This window comes from Pinus tabuliformis, chromosome Q, assembly GCF_031772625.1.
Source record: "Pinus tabuliformis cultivar Carrire ecotype Pingquan chromosome Q, CPIR1, whole genome shotgun sequence".
NCBI lineage: Eukaryota > Viridiplantae > Streptophyta > Pinopsida > Pinales > Pinaceae > Pinus > Pinus tabuliformis.
In genome coordinates this window covers 1,165,897,311-1,165,906,436 of record NC_142296.1, presented here as the reverse complement: position 1 = coordinate 1,165,906,436, position 9,126 = coordinate 1,165,897,311, and positions in this window count along the sequence as shown.

Below are 9,126 nucleotides of genomic sequence, written 5' to 3'. Positions count from 1 at the left end.
GAAATACAAATGTTGTTGCAGAGGGTGTAACAACACTTATCGTATGATACACTTTGAAATACAAATGTTGTTGCAGAGGGTGTAACAACACTTATCGTATGATACACTTTGAAATAACAAATGTTGTTGCAGAGGGTGTAACAGCCGCCACCAAGTGGTTTTCAACTGCTACAAACAGTGTCTGTCTGCGCCTGCAAAAGGTTTTCACAGCCAGATTATTATTATTATATATGTCCCATTTTTTATTTTTTTTAGAATGGTGTAACATCCGCCACCAGGTGGTTTTCAATTGTTACACTTATTGGAAAATTTAAAATTTTTGCAGCACAAGGGGGCTTTCCCCTGTTCCCATAACCTGTAGATCTGAATTTGTGACAATGTTGACAAATGAACCCTTCGAGGTAGGTTTGTGATACAACCGGAGACGGTGTCCATTTACAAGTAATGATGTCCTTGCACTGTCAATGGTTACCAAATTTACAGTCCCATTGTCAAAGACTGCATCTACCTCATAAGGGCCTAGCCATCTGGTGCGAAGCTTACCCTTGAAGTCCTTAAACCTTGAGTCATATAAGAGAGCCCAATCTCCTTTCTGGAATTGTTTCTTCTTTATAAATATGTCATGCCACTTAGCTCTCTGCTGCTAGATAATCTCTGTTTGCTGGATAGCAGCCAACCATTTCTCCTCCAATTCATTGAGCTGGTTCAATCTCTTCCTTTGTGTTGTAGTCAAATCCAAATTGACCTGCAATGTTGTCCTTAGTGTCTTGATTTCAAATTCAATGGGGAATAAAGGGTTCTTGCCATACACAAGTTCATATGGTGAGAATCCAGTGGTGTTCCTCCATGTAGTCCTATATGCCCATAACACTTCTGGAAGTTTGTCAACCCAATTTCTTTGATGACTGGCCACAGTCTTAGTAAGGATCCCCTCAATGACTTTATTAGTGCTTTCCACCTGGCCATTCGCTTGTGGATGGTAAGGTGTTGTGATTTTGTGATGGATTTTATATTTCTCGACCAATTCCTGGATCTTATGAGATGTGAACTGCGGCCCTCTGTCTGTGACTATCTCCCTGGGTATGCCAAACTGGACGAAGATGTCTTCGAACAGAAAATCCAAGACAGCTTGCTCCGTGGCTCTAGTTAATGCCTTTGCCTCGACCTATTTCGTGACATAGTCGATACAGACCAAGATGTAGGATCTCTATTTGAATGAAGGATTGATTGGTCCCACAAAATCCAAAGCCCACTTCTCAAAAGGTTCTATGAAAATCTAGGGCTGTAACGGCATCTCATCTTATTGTAGTGCTTGGCCCATCCTTTGATAACTATCACATCCCTTCACAAACTTCTTGGCATCCTGAAATATTGTCCCAATAGTACCCTGTTGAAAGGACTTTGTATCCTGTCCGTTTGTCTGTGAAGTGCCCTCTGCAAGGTTCCTCATGACAGGCTTTGAGGATATCAAAGACCTCGTCCTCTCTAACACATCGTCTAATCTAGAAATCAGGTCCAATGTGGTAGAGGTTCCCATTTATCTAGGTATATGTAGCACTTTGTTGTATGATTTTCTTTTTCTCCTTTAAGGACAAATACTGGGGAAACTTCCCTGCAGCAAGATAATTGGCTATGTCTGCATACCAAGGTGAGTAAGTAGAAATAGCAAAAAGATATTCATCAGGGAAAGAATCTTCAGTAGGAGTGCAACTATCATCAATAGTTAGCCTAAGAAGAAAGTCAGCTATTACATTGTCTTTTCCAGGTTTATCTACAATAATGATATCAAATTCTTGTAAGAGTAATAACCAACGTGTAATCCTACCATTTGTAATGGGCTTATTCATTAAGAAACGAATGGAAGAATGGTCAGTGTGTACAAATACTTGATATCCGGTGATGTAATGTCGAATTTTATTGATGGTGTGCACGACTGCTAAGAACTCCTTCTCAGTCACTGTGTAGTTGAGCTCAGCTGGAGTTAGATTTTTAATTATGTAGTATGTAAGGTTTCTTATCCTTTAGCTGGCCCAGAACAACACCTACAACAATATTTGATGTATCGTAACTATGTGAAACGGTAGTTCCCAATTAGGTCCTCGCAACACTGGGGCTGCTGATACACAACCTTTCAGCTTTAAGAAGACCTGCTCACACTTCCTTCTCCACAAGAAATCCACATCCTTCATGAGAAAGGAAAATAATGGCGATGCAATTCTTGAAAAAATTTCTATAAATCCTCTGTAATACCCTGCATGCCCCAAGAAACTTCTACCTCCTTTTGCGATTTAGGGGTTGGAATTTTTAGGATTACCTCTATTTTTGTAGGGTCTACCTTGATTCCGTCAGCAAAAATGTAATGTCCAAGCACGATCCCTTCAGTCATCATCATGTGACATTTCTCTGTGCTCAAGGCAACATTAGTCTGTACACATCGTTCTAACACTTTTTCCAGATTGACTAATGCTGCTTCAAAAGCATCTCCATAAGGTGTGAAATCGTCCATGAAGATTTCCAGACAGTCATTCAATAAGTCGGAGAAAATTCCTAGAATTGCCCTTTGAAAGGTTGTTGGTGCATTATAGAGCCCAAAAGGTAGCACTCTGTATGCGTAGGTTCCCCAAGGACAAGTAAAGGTTGTTTTATCCTAGTCTTCTGGGGCAATCTGTATCTGATTGTAGCCACTGAATCCATACAAAATGAAAATAATTTCTTTCCGGAGAGAGTATCAAGGACCTGATCTATAAATGGTAATGGAAAATGGTCCTTCTGAGTGGCCTTGTTGAGTTCTCTATAGTTGACACAGACTCTCCACTTGCCATTCTTTTTAGGAACAATGACAAGCGGTGACACCCACTGACTGTCATATATTGGGTAAATAAAATTAGCACTTAGGAGCTTTTGTAGTTCCTCTTTCACCACTTCCTTTAGTGTAGGGTTCATGCGGTGTTGTGGCTGTCTTACTGGTTTACAACCATCCTTCAAATAAATACGGTGAGTGCATAGGTTAGGGTGGATCCCTTTCATATCCGTATAATCCCATGCAAATGCCTTTTTATACTTCTGCAACAACTATAACAGTCGTTGATTATGTTTAGCAGTCAAATTGGGATTAACATTCAAAAACTTTCCAGCCTCAATCTCAATTGGGCTGCTATCAATATTCGAAGTTGTCCTCATTTGTTCAAAATATATATCTTCCACCTCTTCCTCCTCATTTTCATTTTCAATAGAAGCAACAGTCAGGGAATTACTAATAAAACCATTAATAACATCATCTTTTGTTTCATCCTTAAAATATTGGGCTTTCCTAATCCAAAATGGATTTAATTTTGCCTCCAGATCAAAAGTCTTCAAATGTAGGTGAAAGTGGGCTCACGTTGAAGTGCTCGTTAATACGAATCCAACGGTGCAAACAACGTGTAAATCTGAGTCCGAATGAAGAAATTAGAGCCAATCAAAGATTTAGGTCAAAAGTCAATGCCTACGTCAGCAGGACACGTGGAAACCCGAGAATGAGTCACAGGTTCTGGATGATGTAAGCGCAAAAGATGACGTGGAAATCTGTGATTAGTTCACACCACAGTCATTGGATCATCCGATCAAAGGAGATCGATGCATATCGCGTCGAGACATGCAAGCAGGTTAACCTTGAAAATGGACGCGATGTGGTTATTCAAAAGAAGTTAAACTTCTTTGAGTTCCGGCAGGAAAGCGGTAAATGGTTTCTTGTGCGCCCTAAAGGTGGGAAGTGGTTTTTCGAAAATCTACGCGATTCCATTGAGCGGTCGACACATAGCACACCAAAACAGCTTTCTTGCATGCTTTCAGAGTCTTAACTGTCGAGCTAGTTGGAATACGAAATTGCGCGATAGCCATCGGATCGAGCAGGACATATCAATGGTGGAGATCGTCCAGGTTAGTTGACGATCGGACGTTGCGATTGCCGTCGAATCGTATGGTATCGAGATCTGCTCTAGGTAAAGGCCAGATGGTTTGGGTCAACCCCACGCCCGCCAGTCCTTTGGTATATCCTTTGATTTTAATGTTATCGTATTATTCTACATTCACTGCAGTTTGTAACTATATATGCTATATCAATACCATAACACAAGGAATAAACAACCAGTGTGGTTTTGAACCGTTCCAGGGGGTTTGGAGGTCATAGTGGCCAAGTAAAGTCGAGTGTATACTCGTTTTAACTTGGAAACTCGAGCTTAACACAGCGATGAGATCATTTTCGTGTTTAAGACTTTGCTTTTGAGTTCACACCTGTGACAACAATTTGAAGACATAATAAAGAGGTCAGCACTGGAAGCGAAAGGACCAGGAGATGTAGCCAAGAAGTCTGGAGAACTCCTTTATTAAATTTGGTTGTGTTGATGTGTTTTGAATGTGTTTATGTTATTCGCAATCTTTTCGATCTGTTGCACTAAATAACATAGGCAACTTCACACATAGTCTATAATACCTTTTTCATTAACAGATCAAGTGGTATCAGAGCTCAAGGTTTTTAAGCTTGACAAGTTTGTGTGGAGATTTGAATGCTTACTAGGTTGAGGCTCGGACGAGGTGAAGGTGAACTTGTTGAGGCGAATCCAGAGATTGGAAGGGTCTTTTCACAAAGAAGGATGGCAGATGAAACTCCACTTGGGTCAGAATCCCAATTCTTGGATAGTTTCATGACGATACGTGCAATGGTGGAAGAGATGTATAATGAGTTTAAAAAGGGTAAAGGTGAAGGCACTTCATCACCTAAACCAGAAAAAGGAGTAGAGGAACCTTTTCTTTTTGTTCCTCCAGATAAAGAAGATAAAGGAAAAGGAGGAATTCTTCCTCCACCATCTCCTCCATCATCACCATCATTGTCATCATCATCGTCTTCTTCTCATAAGACTAGTTCTTCTAAAAAGAAAAAAAAGAAATCCTCTTTGATCAAATTAGATGTAAAATTTGATTTGCCAATTTATGATGGAGAACTTAACGTTGAAAGCTTGATAATTGGATAAGACAAATTGATGTATATTGCAGGGTGTAGAAAGTTGATTCAGAAAGGAAGAAGATCCAGCTTGCTAGCCTTCGACTTGGAGGAACCACACTTGTATGGTGGGAAGGCAAGACACAAGCAGATCTCCAAAAACATGGTAAAATCATTTCAACTTGGAATGAATTTGTTTCTGCCATTAAAAAGCAATTTTATCCTTTGGCTTATATGCAACAAGCAATGATGAGTTGGCAAACACTACGTTAATTAAAAGGTCAAAGTGTTCAAAGTTATACTCAGGAATTCCGTAAGAGAGCTTTAACATTAGGCATATCATTGGACTCACCAGAGACATTGTTGAAATACATAGGTGGTCTTCATAGTTATTTGAGGCATACCATACTTATGTTTAATCCAACTAGCTTAGATGATGTATCAGTTCAAGCAACTCATCTAGAAGCTAGAGGTAAAAATGTAACCCAAGATGTTGGGAAATCATCCAAACCTATTGAAAGCAAGAGTAAAGGCAAAAAGAAACTGAAATGAAAGGAGAGGAAAACAAACACTGTGAAGAAGGATAAACCTTCATGCACTCATTGTAAGAAGGAAGGACACGATGAGGCACACTGCTGGTCTTTGCATCCATAATTGAAGCCTAAGAAGTTCGGGAGTAAAGAGCGAAAGAATGTTGCTACTATTCAAAAGGACTTGGGATTAGACTCAGGTGACGAGACAACGGTTACAGCTACAGGTATAAAAGGTAAAGATTCTAAAGCATCTACAAGTACTTCTTTGCATTCTATTGATAATGATAATGATGAGAGGAAAAGAAATGAGCTATTTCATATTAGAGTCATTTCCAAGCATACTAAAATTGATACTTTATTTGATAGTGGGTCACAAGTTAATTTGATTTCTGAAGCAATTGTAAAGAAGTTGGGTCTGGAAACAAAACCTCATAAAAATCCATATCCATTAGGTTGGGTGTGTGATAAAACAAAGCTACAAGTTACGAAACAATGTAAACTTCATTTTGCTATTGGGTCAAAGTTTGTAGATGAGGTTGAGTTAGACATAATCCCATTGGACATATGTGGAATTATATTAGGAAGTCCATACTTGTACCATAGAAATGATATCTTCTATTGAACTGAAAATAAGTATCAACTCACTAAGGATGGAACCGAATATATTGTAAGAGCTCATAAACTCAAAGATAACTTTTCTCTCATAAATTCGAGACAGATGAAAAGAATTGTAAATTCAAGTAAGCAATTTTTACTTATGATTGCAAATGCAAGGGATATTGATAAATCTGATGCATTCCAAGGCTATAATCCTAAACAGAAAGCAGATCTAGTTAAAGTTGTGTCCGATTATGATATTTTGTTTCAAGAGCCTAAAGGGCTTCCACCCAAGCGAGAGATAGAACATGAGATTTATTTGCAGCTAGATGCTCCACTACCTAACATTGGAATGTACAGGTTATCAGCTCTACAGAATGCAGAGATAAAGAAGCAGTATAGGAATTGCTTGATCAAGGGTTTATTCGACCAAGCACATCACCGTGCGGATCACCTATTGTGTTAGTGTGAAAGAAAGATGGTTCATGGAGAATGTGCATAGATTTTAGAGCATTAAATAAAATCACAATAAAGAATCAATATCCTCTTCCTCATATTGATGATTTGTTAGATCAGTTAAAAGATGCAGTTTACTTCTCTAAATTTGACTTGCGAAGCGGCTACCATCAGATCAGAGTTGCAGAACAGGATGTATGGAAGATTGCTTTCAAAACGAAGCAAGGACTCTATGAATGGATGGTTATGCCTTTTGGCTTAACTAACGCTCCAACTACATTCATGCGAGTCATGAATGATGTATTTAGACCATTCATTGATGATTTTGTAATAGTCTATTTAAATGACATTCTTGGTTTTAGTAGAACATGGGATGAACATGTAAAGCATGTAAAGCAGATTTTAGATGTTTTGAAAAGAGAAATTCTCTATGTAAAGCTGTCAAAATGTGAATTTGGCATAACATATTTGAATTATTTGGGTTATATTGTAGGGGGTGGTGAATTGAAGATAGATCCTTATAAGGTCGAAGTCATTGTAAATTGGCCTAAGCCCAATACTGCTACAGAAGTTAGAAGTTTCTTAGGGGCACCACAATATTGGAGAAAGTTTATTGCTAACTTTTCTTTTATTGCAGTTCCTTTACATGCTTTGACAAGTGTGAGACAGGTGTTTCAATGGGGAGGAAAACAACAGAAAGCCTTCGACACATTGTAAGAAAGGATCAGTACAACACCAGTACTAGCACTGTCAGATCTTCAGCATCCATTTGAGATCGATATAGATGCAAGTGAATATGCCATGGGGGCAGTGTTGATGCAGCATAGAAAGCCTATATGCTTTCATTATGAGACAGTCATATCAGCAGTAGTTAACTATCCTACATATGATAAAGAATTTTATGCATTAGCTCAGAGTGTTAAAAAGTGGAAACATTACATAATGGGGTAAAGAAACAATCATACACACAGATCATCAACCACTTCAATATTTACACTCACAAACTAAATTGCAAAAATCAAGACACTATCAGTGGATGGGGTTTGTAGAGAGAAATTTCATCTTGTTATTAGATATAAGAAGGGCATACATAATAAGGTTGCAAACATGTTATCAATAAGTACCATTATAAATGCATCCATAATACTTAAGCATAATTCGGTAATTCATGAAAGTTACATTGAACAATATGTCAAGACACGGATTTTAAGGGTGTATATGCAACTTTAAGTCATGGAAAGCAGGTAGAATAATTGGATTATTACATAAAGGACAAACTCTTATATCATTTGGGAAAGTTATGCATTCCACAAACTGAAAGAGTTAATATAATTTGAGAAGCACATACTTCTCTCATATCAGGTCATTTTGGTGTAAGTAAAACAGTTGCACAATTACAAAGATTCTGCTATTGGCCACGAATAAATGAGATAGTTTCTAGATATATCAAAGGATGTATTATGTGTACTACAAGCAAGCCAAGTAATAGAAAATTAGGCTTGTATACTCCACTTCCAATTCCTTCTCGTGCTTGGGAAAGTGTTTCCATGGATTTTGTTTGGGGATTGCCAAAGTCTAGAAAGGGTCATGATTATTTGTATGTAGTTGTGGATAAGTTCAGTAAGATGTGTATTTTGACACCATGTAATACACAGGTCACAAATGAACAAACTGCAAAGTTGTTCTTTCAAAATGTATGGGTTCATTTTGGGTTACCCACTTCTATTGTATCCAATCGAGATTCTCGATTTGTCGGGAAATTTGGTCAAGTCTATGGGACTTAATGGACACAAACTAAAGAAGAGCATGATGTTTACACGCAAACAGATGGTCAGACAGAAGTGGTCAACAAGACAATGATACAGTTGCTTCGAGGATATTGCAGCAAGCATCCCAAACTTTGGGATGAGCATTTGTGTTATGTGCAGCATGCTTACAACCATGCAAAACATTCTTCTACTCAGAGATCTCCTTTTGAGACTTGTTTTCGTTTTATACCAAAGTCTCCCTTGGATTTTGTCTTTGGTAAAGACATAGCAGTTGATGGACACAGTGATGTGGACAAAGCAACCAAGTTCATTGAACAAATCTAGGAAATTCACTAGGCAGTACAGGAACAGCTGGAAAGAAGCCAAGCAAAGTATAAGGCGCGACATGAAAAGAATCGAGTTGAGCATAGTTTTCAAGTTGGTGATCAAGTCTAGTTGTACATCAGCAAATAAAGACTGCAAGGGGAAGGTAAAAAGTTGAAACCAATTAGATATGGTCCTCTCAAAATACTTGATAAAACTGGTGAAAATGCTTTCCTCCTAGATCTACCAACTTATATGTAGATCCATTCTGTCGTAAATGTTGAAAACTTGCGGTTATATGAGTCGTCATTGATTGAAGATCCCGAAGAGCAAGGTAAGATACCTTCCATTGAAGAACTTTTTCCCAGGTATCTCAATGAGTTACAAGAGGACACAGTTCTAGACAAGAGGATAAGAACTTCGTGACGAGGAAATGTTGAGTATCTTCAAGTTGGACTCAAAGGTACAAATCCAAGTAAAGCACGATGGA